The 15,729-nt window shown below is 33.5% G+C and overlaps 1 long non-coding RNA gene and 1 pseudogene across 1 annotated transcript; one reads left to right on the plus strand and one right to left on the minus strand.

The window, feature by feature from the left end:
* Positions 1–3,740: 3,740 nt before the first annotated feature.
* Positions 3,741–5,185, plus strand: LOC145054268 (uncharacterized). The gene is made up of 2 exons (XR_013684744.1): positions 3,741–4,162; positions 4,626–5,185. It is a non-coding gene; the product is annotated as an uncharacterized LOC145054268 (long non-coding RNA).
* Positions 5,186–6,748: 1,563 nt separating this feature from the next.
* On the minus strand, positions 6,749–14,412 carry LOC145050485 (uncharacterized; annotated as a pseudogene).
* Positions 14,413–15,729: the final 1,317 nt, after the last annotated feature.

Genomic DNA, 15,729 nt, shown 5'->3' on the forward strand with positions numbered 1-15,729 from the left:
TTGACATATACAATTTCCCTAAAACTATTTCTACATGAATTACCAAATCTGAGTACTCCCGAGTACTCGGTACTCAACAGTTGGCCGAACGAGTATCGAATAACGAGTGCTATAACCTGGACACTACCCGCAGTGGCTATGGTGGTTTGAAAACCCTCGATCTAACATTTTCGTCATTGATGGCGGTGTTGGTAAAAAATGGTCGACTTGAGGCTGTATGTTTTCTAGGGTTAGTTGCGGATTGTGTGGGTAGTCGATTGATGTTGTTTTCGTTGAGAATGCTTAACTGTAGGCGATGATCAGCGATTTCTAGCGAGATGATACAATGACACAAGGTGGTAGAAGGCAACAAATAGAGGAACTGGCCAAAAATGTTTGGATCGACCTCCTGGTGGTTCGAATGGTGGTGGTTGTAACGGAATATGGCTGACTTATGGAGGATTCCAACGGATTGTGAAGAGCTTGTCATAGGTGGCTACTAGGGGCATTGGGTGTAACAAGTTGGTGGGGTTTCTGTTGAACCATCAATGAAGGTGATTTGCGGTTATCTCGTCGGTTTTCGACGTTTGGAGGCGGCACTTTTGCGTATCCTGAGGACTTTGTTGTGAAACCAATAAAATTAAAAAGAATTAATATTATACATTATAAATATTAATCCAATAAAATAAATTTTGTTATATATAAATATAATAAATTAAAAGTAATATTCGAATAAAAAGAATTAACGGAATAACTTTTTTAAAATAAATTAATAATCCAATAAAATACTATTTATTAATAGATAAATATTATATGTTAAAAATATTATTTATTAATATATAACAATCCAATAAAAAGAAATTAATCCAATAAAGAAGAAATTAAAAAAAAGAATTAGTTAAAAAATTAATAATATAAAAAAATAAATACAGAAATATAATATATTAAAAACAATATTTATTAATGTATAATAATCCAATAAAAAATAATACAAAAAAGGAAGTAATTAAAAAAAATCAATCTGCAATAATTCAATAAAATGAAAAAGAAAAATTACAAAAATGGTTTTTATAGTTTAATAAAAGGATAAAACTGCATAAATGGTTCCTAGGATAAAACCGTCATTTTCAAAAAGTAAACAGGTAAACTGTTAAACTTAACCAAATGTTGACCAAAACCATAACAAAATCACCAAATATGATATTTGTTGCTAATAAACGTTTTTTTGGACATTATCCAAAAAAATCGGCAAACTACACGGACCATTTCTGCAATTTTGTCAAAAGGATTAACATATCACCTCTACGTGATTGCACAGTCGCGAACCATACAGCACCTCCTGGCCAAGTTTTTTACTATGTTTGTTTGCAAAACTAACCCTTTATCCACAAAAGATTTAGAATTCATTCTAGTGGATATATATATATATATATATATATATATATATATATATATATATATATATATATATATATATAAAGAGAGAGTGTGAGTTAGGTTCAAATGTTTATATCAAGTATTGTGTTCCTAAATGCACCAATCACAATTTAGCAAATAATTAAATAAATAATTAAATCAAAAAGGGTATTATAGTAATCTTTGTATAATTAATTATGTTAGATAATCAATATTCCTTTATATCACGCAAGGGACAATGATAAATTTAGAATATTAGCCCTAAATCTGATCCACCGATGTTGCTTCTTCTTCTACATTAGACAGATCCAAAAGGGAGGACATACACTCGTCTCACAATCGATGATGGACTCTGGAGTTCGATTAGGCTGAAGAAGGGGATGTGGAGGAGCAGTGGCGCTGCTGTGGGATTCGTGAACGCGAGTGAAAAGTTAGGAGCGAACGGGGAGGGAATCCGGTGGTGTTTGTGATGGTCGGTGTTCGGCGATGTCTTTTGATGGGGAAGAGGCAGAGGAGGGTATCGCTCTCGACGATTGTAGGTACGTGGACGGAGGTATGATTCAACAACCTCCTGTTCTTCTTCCTCTGGTCCGGTAATCCAACAATTAGGGGAGAGTAAGGCAACCAAATACTAAAATTGGGAAGTGTTTGTTTTTCTTTGTTTGTCAGGAAAGGAAAAACACGAAAATGTGGTTGTTGGCCATTGACACAGAAAGGAGAAAGGAAGCAGCAAAACAAAAAGTTTAAGGGGGACAAGGCTCTCGATTTTTGACAAATTGAAGGAAGAGGAAGTTAACGGAAGCATCCATGACCAACAGATGATCTTCTTCTTCATCTTATTTTGATTTGAATCCATGGAAATTTGAATGTTTGGGTTTTCTTGAAAAAATTTATGATAATGGATGGGATATAACTCATGGTTGTTTAGGTTTCAGTATTTGACAGGGGAATCCATGTGTGTTTGTTTCTTGAATACATGACTGGGAATGAATGTAGATGTGTGTTGATGATTCAATCACAGCTCGACAAACCACAGGGACCATTTCTGCAATTTTGTCAAAGGATTAACATATCACCTCTACGTGATTGCATACCCGCGAACCATACACCACCTCCTGGCCAAGTTTTTTTCTATGTTTGTTTGAAAAACTAACCCTTTATCCACAATAAGATTTAGAATTAATTCTAGTGGATATATATATATATATATATATATATATATATATATATATATACACACACACACACACACACACATACACACACACCCACTATCATTATGACAGAATAAAATCCGATTTAAAAATTTGAATTAATTTAAAATATTCATATTTTTAAAAAATAAATGAATTAATTATCCCTAAAAATCTGAAAATTTCCTTTTTTAATATAGGTTAATTGTCTAAAATGCCCTTATGTTGAAATTTGTATGATTATATGGTACATGTTATCCTATTCTACTATCATAGACCCTCAGATCATGACCTTTAATTATATTACATCCGATGGTCTAGATTTGTGCATTCCGGCATACAATAACCTAACCTTATATATAGGTCGAGGGTTCTAGTCTCATTGTGGACAAAGATGGAATAATTTAGGAGTAGTTTAATATATATTGTATTTGCCGTTCAATATATATATATATATATATATATATATATATATATATATATATATATATATATATATATATATATATATATATATATATATATATATATATATATATATATATATAGGGATGGATTTAGGAGGGTCACCGGTGGCGCCAGCAACCCTTCACTTTTCCGGTCGCAGTGGAAAAATTTTCGAAAATTTTTACAATTTTTATTTTTTCTATTATTGTGCAGCCCTAACTTTCCTGTGCAACCTGTAATGTGAAATCTTGCGTACGCCATATATATATCCATTCTTTTTAAAAATTAAGGAAAGTGGATGGAGTAAAGACTTTGAGAATTTAGAAGGGATTTTTTTGGATTCAACATGGATTTTTGTAAGAATTTTGAGAATTAAGCATAGATGAAGGGAATAGATAGCTACCTAGGAAAATGTTTAAAAATTAATTGATGGATTGGGCTTTTGGACAGTCGATTAGTCTTGTGATCTATCACCAGCCCGTCTTCTAAATGTCATCAATTCCACTAAATAAAAAATATCATGTACTTTTTGGAGATGTAGGAGAGATTATTTAGGATTTTTTCAGAAAATAAACGGAAAGACACCTGGCCAGTAATTTTATCAAAAACATTAACTCATAAAACAAATAAATTTATTTTTAATCACCGGTTTCACATATTTAGCTAATTTTTATAGGTCCAAACCTCAATTACTCTAGCGTGGACTTTTCATTCAACCATGCGCAAAGAATCCCAGGTCGGTTTGTAAATTAAAAAGAAAACAAATGAGTAAATGACAAATCCTTTTGCTATATCCCACTCGTTCTTTCCCAAACGATGAGTAATTGATTTGGAATGAGTGACTGAGTGACTATCAATTTGATGAGTGGTACTTATTCTCTCTGTTTTCCTTTGTGGTTTTCTCTCAGGAGAACCACTCACTGCCACCACAACCTCCTAAACGCCACCACCACTCATCATCACCACCATTTCCCATGCTCCGCCACCTACAACCACCGACTACCGCCTCAAGCTGACTAATTTCCTCACTTCATTAATATGGGTTCGATTTTCTGGTTTGATTTTATAATTTGTAGTTCCCCTTTCCAAATTTTCAGGTTTCATTCTACATTTATCCTCGCTTTCAGGTATGAAATCACCTCTATTCCGTCATTTTCTTTTGTTATCCATTTATGAGGTTTTTATTAAGCTTGTTTGATTTTTGGTTTTCTTCATTGATTTTTTTTAATGCGTTTTTTTTTTTTTCCTTTTCCTCCACTTGACTGTTGAAAAACAGTAACAGTTTTAAAAAAAATAACTATAAATACATATTATTATCTTTAATTTTAAGCACCATTTTTCTTTTTATTCAATAAACTTTCAACAAATCCAAAAAAAAAAAAATTAAACCTGTTGCGTGGAAAGGCCAGTACACAAGCGGTTATCATGGAATACCTTCGTTGGTATTAGAGACTGTTTTTTTTTATTAAAGTATTAGAGACTGTTGGTTCCTAAGATTTATGGATTTGGATGCTTTTCTCGGGGTTGTGGATTCGAACAACGATGAGAACGTTCTTGATCAGTCACTAATATTCGACAATATTTTGTCAGGAAATGAATCAGATGCTCCTTTCACAGTGAACAGAAATGAATATAAGTTTGAGTATTACCTTACAGATGGAAGGCGTTTCGACACCCAGTGGAACCAAGAGACACATTTTTCAAGAGAAAATGGGAAGGAGCACGTAAGGATGTGGAATGTGGTTTTGGAGTTCTAAAGTCGAAATGACACATAGTTCAACATCATAATGCATAACCTGATGGTTGAAGATAAAAAACAAAATATTACGGAGTATTCGGCTTTGAAGCCTAGACACATGCAATTTCAATCCGGGACAACAGAATATTAACATAGGGTCGTAGATATTCAAGACGCCCGAAAACACAAGCAATCTCTGAGAAGATTTGGCTGATTTTATGTGCGATGGAAATGAAAATGAATAAATTAGGGGGAAATATATATATATATATATATATATATATATATATATATATATATATATATATATATATATATATATATATTTTGTTTTCAAAAGTTATTTTTTGTTGTAATTTTTTTTTAGATTTTTAAATGTTATGTTTAATTAAAAAAGTAGGTTTTATTTAAATATCATGTTTTAATTAATTTTGTTTAAATATAAAAAATTAAATCGGAAAAAAAATGATCATATCGAGTGTTATAACTTTTATATTTTGGAAACGGCAAACGAATCAACCGAAAATATTTTAACGAGCAACTCAGGCTCATTTCCATGGAAAACTTTCCCACATGAGGCAAAAATTTAAACAGCACCATTTCGGGCATTACAGAGATTGAACTCCCGACCTCTGACCTTACATGGGTATTAAACCTATGTCTCTTCCCAGCTAGGCTGGAAGTCATTGACATAGAGTATTATAACTAGTTGCTTATTTCCTTAATTTGGTGTTATAACACCATATTGACATGACATGTGAGGTGACAACTTTTGGGTGTGATAATACCTCTTAATTAGTTTCCCACACCCACCGGTCTAAGTAACTATATGTTATTTTTGCTTCCTTTGTGTTTATTGAACCGGAAATATATTTATATGCTCAAGATAATGGCATAAGTGTGATGATCCGGTTTATCTTTATAGAAACTTTGCATTTCCATGTAATTTAATGTTGGATTTTTTTGTTATTGCAGGTTGCTTTTGGTGATTTGTGATCACATGGATTCAACAAATTACTGTTCACTCTCTTTGCGAAAATTTGAGCTCGATCTTTGCTCAAAGGTTGTGTTCCCTACAATTTATAAAAGGTAAAACAATTATTGTTTTTTATAGTGGCTCTAGAAATTCTGAAGCATGCCCTTTTTGGTTTCTACTTATCATTTACGTTTTTTAATGCAACTGGTATAACTTCTTCCTTTTGTCCAATGTTCTTATTTTGATAGTGCCGGTACACGTTAGCAAATTTGTGGATTTTCTTTCTTGTCAAGTTTGTTAATATTACCAAGTGAATTGGTCTAACCTTGTGTTCTTCAGCATTTGCTTTTCCAAGCGATTTTATGTCTATTTTTTGGAAGCTACAACATGTTTTACAATTTAGCAAGAACGATAGTACATAACCAAAAAGTTGTTTATTATACTCACAATTAGTTGTTTTCATTAAGTTTGGCATGATTTTATTGAAGTATAACTTGCTTGTGCTGTTGTTCAAATCATATTTCTATATTCTCATTTAAGATGCTTATATGCTGTTAAATCAATTTCAATGGATCTCACTAAGTTTTATTTTTTTTTTTTAATTTTTTTTTGTCTCTATTCTTGGTATCCGGTACCAGTAGGAATTCATGGTAATTTCCTCTTTTACATCTTAATGTCATTAGTCTTTATTAACTCTTTTCGAATTACTAAATATATATTTTTGATGGTTACAAGTCTTTTTAAACAAATAAGATGCACTACGGACTTCCTTATCAAATGTGAATTGGTTACATGGAGGTGCTAAATCAAAGCTCTTAGGAACCCAATGAAGCAAAACAACTTTTCTTTACCTATTATATAGTTAGTATTTTCATTTTTTTCCTTTAGGACGATTGAACTTTGATAGATTCATCCAATTATAGCATCATAATTTTATTATTTCTCTTAGTATAATATTGTATTTTCATTTTTACTTATTATGATATTGTCTATCCATTATAACATTCTACCTTTATCTTTTAAAATATCCAATTTACCCTTCTTAGGCCCTGCTTAGCACAACCCTTAAAACATACCTAGTCTCTCAATAAACCATCTTTGTTTTTCTCTTTTCATTTTTCTCAACCTATAACTTAAACAAAGCAAATGAACATAACGATGAGAATAATGAGGTCACGAGAAATATGTTTACCTGGTGAACTCTCACTTCCTCTCATATATATGTGTTTCACTTGAACGTATTTTAGCTTTACTAATAATTTTTTCAATGCTTAGAGTACTAGGTTGTAGACAGTCTATATATTAAACATTACATTAATTCGCTTAACCTTTAAATTTATATATTAAACAGTCTATAAGAGGTAGAGTGCTAGTTTTTTTAACAAATGTATTTAGAACTTACATTTTGGTTAAATAAATATATTAAGTAATGTTTTCTTTAACAATTTAAATTGTTTGTTACTCATTTTTTACATTAATTATGTACAACATAAGAAATTGTTATTGATTACACCAAGATTTACATATAATTTAGTTCACTTTATTTTTATTTGCCTAGTTGCTAGTTGTATTGTATAATCAATGGGTAATAAGTGTATGTATGAAATTTCCCTTATTGAAGAATGCATAAAAATCGCAAAGTTACGTAAGATCCATTAATGATGAAATGACGGGTTCTCTAACTATTCACATTTTAATAGTAAATTTTGTATATACATTTATATGTACACTGTATGAAGTAAGGATAAAATGTTATTTTTATTGTAGCCCTACAATCTTTCATATATTTGTTTCAATGGTTTCTTGTGATTTTTTTTGTCTTTAAAGAGTACGAACTTTTGTTTGGTTTTAAAAGGTCATTATGGAAAATTTGAAGGGGTCACCCGATGACTCCATCCTAATCATCAATTTCCATGTGACACATAATTGCCACGTTGGTGTGAGAGATGCGACCAAATTAGAAAAATCTTATGCTCCCAACTTGTTCATCTTCTTGATTGTTTGGTAGAACCCTTCTCCAGTTTTTTTGTTTAATTTGGTCCTTATACAAATGAGTTTGGTTAAAACATTTGATCGAGCAATTGGGCTGCATAGTACCTGGTTCAATAGATAAAAAGGAAGATGAACACACGAATAAGAATGAGGAATCAGGCCCATTTTTGAGATAATATCCATGAAAGTGTACTCCTCGGGAAGCATATCGTACAAGTCATCCCGTTGCAACTCACATTCTGAATCCTTTTGGGATCAAGAAAATGAGAAAATCTCACTTGATCTGTATGGCTATACGCTTTCATCTTGAACACGAAATCTCTGATTTTTCTTAAACAAAAGCTACAATACCACCATGAATCAGCTAACAAATAGTTGGTTTGTTTGTAATAAACATATCTTGTTTTTCCTTTTTGATATTGGTAAACAGAGGCCCTCCAGCTGCCATGATCGACATTGAATTCGAAGGGATACAAGTAGTTTGTCACACCCCTAAATCGGAACGGCGAAAACGTTCGGGGGCGAAGGACGCCATGTTTAGTATCACAACACATGTATCATAGCAATCATAGTAACAAACAACCTTTGTATTAATATTAAAGTGTTTACAAAGTAGTGATTCACAAAGATTGAATCCAAAAGCAAATAACAAAACAAGACATGAAGCTACTATACTTCATCTTCTGAATCCCAATGCGCGTACCTCTCTACTAGTTTCCTGAGAATACAAGTTATTTTGAAAGAGTAGATCAGCATTTAAGCTGGTGAGTTCATAAGTATTTAAGTGATGACAAGTAAGTTGTAATTTTTTTTAGAAAAGTTGGTCTGTTCCCCCAGAATATCCTATATTTTCTGATATGATGAAATGAAAGTAAAATGACTCTACAATTCCTTCTATGAGTACTAAATGAATACAAGTTATATACAATTTAGAGTAAACAGACAATTGATTGTGTGAATCTGCCTTAAGCCCACAACCAAACAAGGAACAGGGAATGAGGCGGAGGTCACACATCCCATTACTTGTTAGATCTTCACTGTATATAAACTTGGCGTATTCATTTGGTACTTACAGAGTTAACTATAATAGTTCTTTATTTTTGATGAAAACATTCTTTAAGAAAATCATATATTTCCTTTAGTAAAAATAGTAACCACAATAGTTCCTTCTATAATCATTTAGTTTATACAAGCTATATATAATCTAATATCGAACATATAGTTAAATGGGTGAATTTGCCCTAAGCCCACAACCAAACAAGGAACATGAAATGAGATGGAAGTCACACATTCCACTGCGTATCAGATATTAATTATATATAACTCTGATGTATAAACTAAGGTATTATAGAATTAACCACTTAAGGTCCTTTATGTTATACTAGTTTAATAAGAAGTATTAAACCCTTTTATAAATAAGTTTCTAGTTTCACTAATTCAATTGGGAAACATTGTTTTTGGTAAAAATGCTATTGTTTTCAGAAAGTTCAATCGAAAATTGTTTACCTTAAAAGAATGATGTTTACCATAGAAAATCCTATATTTTCTATAAAAACCGACTGGATGTCCATGTTGTTCTAAGTTTGAAAAGCACAAGTATACTCCCTATACTTACTACAATGATGTCTAGTTTTGTTGATGTGTTTAAACTGAATAAAACTTGGTTGTTCTGGATACCTGATACGACAATACTACCCTCATATGATTACCTAATACATACGAGTTGCATAAAACCGAGATCGAATAGACAGTTGAATGGGTGAATCTACCCTAAGCCCATAACCAAACAAGGAACAAGAAATGAGGTGGAAAGCACACATTCCATTGTCTATCGGACTTCAGTTTTATCTAACCCTAAAGTATACATTGGGTAATCACATAGTTAGATCCTTTGAGATTTGTTCATGAAAAGTTCATTACTACATATATAAATCGTTGTTATCTACTGTGAGTTTTACGACCATACTAATTGGACCGGTTAACCATGACGTATTGTAGACGTCGAAAAGAATATGAGATTTGTCACCCGCAGACTTGTCGTTCCGGTTGTAGCTAACAGTGAGGTGTGGGATTGTCAATCCTGTATAGATCTATACACAAACTCGCGCTCTCCCTCCAGGAGACTCTGGTCGTAAGGGTAGACTTTCATTGGTACTTATGTGAGTACTCAAAAACGTGTCTCACAAGCTGGATTAACGACTTTACAAGTAATAATGTGGAAAATCTTTTTTATATTTGACAGATAAGTTTATAAAAAGATCCTTTTGTACTTTAAGTTACACTTATTAAAGTTTTAAAGCTTATTTCTATGTTGTATTCAAAGTTTCATGTTCTAAACACAGTTTATTGGTACAAAGACATAATAAGCAATTTATATTTTTGTAACACAACATTTCTTGTGTCATACTTGTATTACCCCCCTTAAAAGCATTTAAAACCATTTAAAAGAATGATTATAGGGGTATGAACTCACCTTATGTGGGTGATTCGGTTGAAGGCTCGTGTAAGGATGAGAAGTTCCACAAATGAAGTCTCGAGACACAAACGAGTCCTAAATGACATATAATGGCATATATAGGCATGTAATTAGTGTTTAAAACAACTAACATGCAGGGAACCAACCTTAGGAACTAGTAAACACTCTCAATGGAGTGTTAGAATCACATATGATGGATTGAAGGGAGTTCACGGCCACACAAGAAGTGTTCACGACCATGGGAGGGTTCACGGCCATAGAACACATGATGTGTTCACGGCCCAAGCATGATCTTCTGAAGGGTTTATGGCCATGGAAGGAGGGTTCAAGGTCTTACAATGGTTCACGACCCAAGATCTTATGAAGGTTTCACGACCCTATGAAGGGTTCACAGCCGTGAACTCTTAAAGATCTTAAAGATGATGATGAAAGTGATGAATCAATGGTGTAATCAAAGGAGGTTTCAAGCATAAACAAGAATAGGGACGAGATGCTTACGTTTTGGAGTGAAAAGTGAGCCTTCACTTGATGATACATGAGAGAGAATGGGTAGTTCACGGCCGGAGCTTGGAGAAATGAAGAATAAATGAAGCAATCTCATATATATGGAGGGTGGTTCATAGCCCAAGCATGGGTTTACGGCCATGAACCTATTTTGCGGCCATGAACCACCTTTGAAGGTGTTCTAGGCTCGAGTGCAAACTATTTATTCCAAGATAACGCGTCCTAACACACAATCCTTGAGCGTACTAGGCTTTAGAACTCTTAAAATGACCCTTAACAAGGCTAGAAGGCAATGGAATTAAGTCTGACTCTTGGTTGATTGGATAGACTTATAAGATAAAGATTTTCGGGTTGTCACATAGTTGTTCAAGTTAAGATGAATCACCGACGGAGGTCCGTCGCACCATCTCAAAAGATCGATGGTATGAGCACTCAGGATTTCATCGACACCCGACATTATCAGCAAATCGCCATCTTCAATTCCAACAATTCTGAGAAGATGATCGAACACCAATTGTTGACACGCCTTTTCGATAAACGAATTCTCCCCCTTTCTAAATTGTACAATGATTGTCCCGTAGGTTAATCTAGGTTCAATGAAATCGAATTTTTCTCGATTGATTACGAAATAGTGGGGTTTGGGGATGCTTGTGAAGGTGGAATTCGTTTCGAGAAGAACAAATTGAGTGATGTAAGGGTGGAGTTCGTTCCATCTGGTTGTAAGCATGTCGACCTTGTTGTTGAAGAGAACAACGTCGTATACTTTCTGAGGGTAACCACGAACTTCCCAACCATAGAGTTTGTAGAGCGATGTCATTGAAATATTTTCATGATAGTAATGAGGCAGATTTGCAGTGGAGATTCTTGCATTTGTAAGTAAATTTTGTGTTCACTTTGTTTGGGTGTTCTTGATTTTGTGTATTGCTTTTCTCTTGAAGAACACAAAGGAACCAAAGGTTTGGGTATTCTTGCTTTTCTCTCTTAAGAAGAAGACGAAGTTCGATTTTGTGCTTAAGCGTAATAAGTCTTGACTTACGTGGCAATGATGAGTCGACTCACCACTGAGTCATCACCATTGAGTCATTGTTGACTCGCCTGCTTAGTTGACAGTTGACAAGGCAGTGTAACCTTCAAAAATGGGTAAATGTATGAAATTACCCGGTAAAACACAAGTTCGTACCCTTTAAAGGCAAAAAAAATCACGATGAACCATTTAAACAAATATACGAAACATTGTTGGGCTATAGTGACAATAACCCAAGAATAAAATATGGACTTACATCATATACAAATTGAAAATTTTTATCTTGGAATATTATATCGTGTTTCTTGTTCAAGGTTTCACACACAAGAAAGGTACACTACGTATATACTATAAATACAATAGATAAGGCAAGAATTTATACTAGAGACATGTTTCGATAAGAAAGAGTTTATAGTCAACCCGTTATGTATAAATACATTATATAGATAAGACATATTATAAGGCATTTATCAAGCAACCAAAGAATTTATTAAATTGTATTTGTCTAGGAAAGTCAAAATCAACGGGCCGACATTTATTGACCTTTACCACATTTTTCTTAACTTCTATACACACGCATGCCCACAAATTATATGTTGATCGTGAAATCTCTAGTTGATGAGGGTTAGGTATTAGGAGTCTCGTTCTAACACATTAAAATACATTTATCTTTTCATAAATTATTGATTTATATACGTATGTAAAATTTTGAATCAGCATGCGTATTTCATTTGTATGTTACATTGGACATTTGTCAAAACAATAGCAAGAAAATTATATAGAAAGCGTCTGGATTTTCTTTAAACTGGACATTTCGATGTTTATTATTGATTTGATTGATATATTTATTTTCTAAATATTTTTGTCTTAGTGTTTGACCGTTATTTCGTTGATATTAGAAATTTCATATGTGTCATGATGTGTTGACGTCGTTGTAAATGTAAATATAGCCACATTTTTCAACAGGTTTGGATGGTTAAGTTATAAGCATTTCTTGTTTTCTTGTTTCTTTCCAGAAGGTAATTTGGTTAAAATACAGATAACATTTATTGTGCGGACGTGAGTAGACAGTGCTATTATAATATAAATACGTTCAACCACATATAAATATTGTCATTATCATGCATTCTCATTTCTTATTTATTTTTATTCTCACGCATCGTTTTATCATTCATTCTCATTCTTACATAATACAATTATTAAGAACACATTATGATATAATGAGAATCATAAAAAAAATCCATAATAATAATAATAGTTATTTGAGGTTGAACGTATTCACATTACCAAACAACAAATTCTCTTAGGTGCCGTTTGTTTTTTTGAAGCGATAGTATCTTAAATATGCGAACCACCTCTGCAATCCTCTGTAGCAGAATAGGGAAACCAAACGGTTGCATTATGTAATAAAAATATGTTTGTTTTTTAACCTCTGTAGATTGTTACGATAAGTTAAAGTAAGGTGTGAAGAGGTTTGAAGCAGATAGTCAAGTGTTGCGCTACGCAGCACATACGCATCAGGTTTTAAGTCATAAGTCTTCTGAAAAACAAACAGCTGCGAAGAGTCAAGTGTTGCACGTGTGTTGTGCGGCGCAACAATAAATGGCCAGAAGTGGTTTTAAAAAAAACAAACAACACCTTCTCTTTCGGGATCCCGAAGTCTTCATAGTCAGATCAATATGAGCCTTTTTTGAGACAAGGGAGGAGCCAATATTTTCTTTCTTCATGTGCAACTAGCCACTTGACATGGTCGTGTCAAGATCAGAAAGGGAGAAATGAGCACTAACACATGTAGCTTTGGATCCTGGGAATACCAAAGAAATCTTTAAGATCTCCCAAGACAAGAGATGAAAGTGCTTAAGGATCCTTACCGGTAGCCATAGGGACGATGGCAGTTGAACTTTCTTGGTGATTAGAAGAATCAAGCTTGAATGTCTTATCAATTTCGGTTAGAGCAAGAAAGTTCTTAATTCAATCTTTAGTATCTTCAGTGGGAGGAATTAGCTCGTCGAACCTGAAAGCTGCAAAAAATCAAACAAAATAAGAAGCGAAAATATCGGGATCCTTAATATAGAGACAAGAAACCCTATCCTTATTTACCTAGGATTAAGGTAAAATATTTTCACCGGGAATCGAGTCACATTTCACGAAAAAGTATCTCCCTTTCCAAGCACCATCGTTTTACTTGGACTTCAAGATAAAGGGTGGTTTTTCAGTCTTAACTTTCAACAGGAAACGAGAGTTTCCGAAAGTTGAAAGATCATAGACATAGGATAACACGTTTAAACCAATGTTAAGGTCCATGGAACAATTCAGACGATCAATCCAATAAAGAATCCTCCAAACCGCCAGCATGACCTGGATATACAAGATTTTGGTAATTTCGAAGAATTAACAGATAATCCCGAAGAAGGGATAAGAAAGACCTAGGGTGAAAGGATACTCAGGAAAGCAAACCCAAATGGAAGAAATAAAATCTGGTTGAATCCTGACATCAAAAGGTTTAAAAACAGTATCGGCAGGAAAGGTTCCAAATGAATTCAAAGCTTCGATACTATTGTCATCGAAGGTATAAGTTTCCTCGTAGGAAAGGATTTTTAGATCTACGAAATCATCGTCAAGTATAGCTATGATGTTTGCACGAGATCGAGCTCCCTTTTTTACCATATTTAAAAGAAAACAAAGAAGGAGAAAAAGAGACAAACGTAGTACCTTCGATGATATTTAGTGAACGCCCGGAAGAAAGTAAGACTTGACAACCCTAAGAAATTCTGTCACTAGTCACCGTTAGGAAATAATAGGAAAATAAATGTAATAGAAAGCATTGTAATATTCGGTTTTTAAGATAATAAGAATCAGATATGTTGTTACATTTATTTGCTAAAAATTGTCCATTAGACTCTAAAAATTAGCGATCAAAAAGTTGTGACGTTTTTCGATACAGTTAACATACTTGGATAGTACATGTTAACGTGATCTCAAGGATATAAGATTCATAAAAATCCAACTCCAAAGGAGAGAGTTATGGATTTTATAAAAATATAAATCAACCACGTAGTTAAAATTAATTACGTCAAAACAATACTTAGAGATTGGTTGAATTTTGACTAAAAGTGCAAAAAGGTGTTTCATAGTACTCCTAGAGATATAAACTTTAAGAAAAAATTTGTTGAAAACGGGATCTATATGAGCAAGTTTTTTTTTATAAAATCATTAATTCTTACCCTTGTTGGGCTCGAAAATGAAAGTCAAAACTAGTCAAAACAACCAAATGGAAAGTTATAGTACCTGTTGAGATCGTCACATAGATATAGAGAGGGTCTAGATTGGAGCACAAGAGGAAGTTATGATTTTTGAAAAAATCATTACTTGCGCTTCAAGTGTGCGCCTCCGCGCGTCGCGCACCTGACACCGGATTCGGTTAGACTGCGAGTGACGTGGCTGAGTAGGGAGGTGACACATGGCAACTTCATGTCGAGCCACGGTGTTCGAGTGCACATTACACATAGGAAATGTGCGACGCGCACCCCAAATACCGACTATAAATAAAAGGTTGTGCCATTCAGTTTCAGTACACCATCATTCACTTCTCTCTTTCTCTCTGGTCCGTGTGCTACCTCATGGACTGGTCCCCGGAGTTACAAGCTCGTCTCTACCCTACATCAACGGTTTCAAACCCTAGAGTGAGTTCACGACCACTATTTTACTATTTTAAATGTTTTTAAGGGGAATACATGCTTATCAAATGGTTTTATAATAATGTTTATTTTATAAATGACAAATCATTTTATAATAAGTTAGATGTCTTATTGTAGTATAACTGTAGATATTATGTCTAGTTTTAAGCTATGATCTTATGTCTAAAGGTTATAATGCCTAACAATCTAGGAGTAGGTGTTACCTAGATGTTATAATCGCTAAATTCCAAGGAAACCTTACTACCTAGGAGTTATGCAAGACAAGATTTAGGATGCGCACAATACT

This window comes from Lactuca serriola, chromosome 5, assembly GCF_051521515.1.
Source record: "Lactuca serriola cultivar US96UC23 chromosome 5, Lser_US96UC23_V15, whole genome shotgun sequence".
NCBI classification, from domain to species: domain Eukaryota; kingdom Viridiplantae; phylum Streptophyta; class Magnoliopsida; order Asterales; family Asteraceae; genus Lactuca; species Lactuca serriola.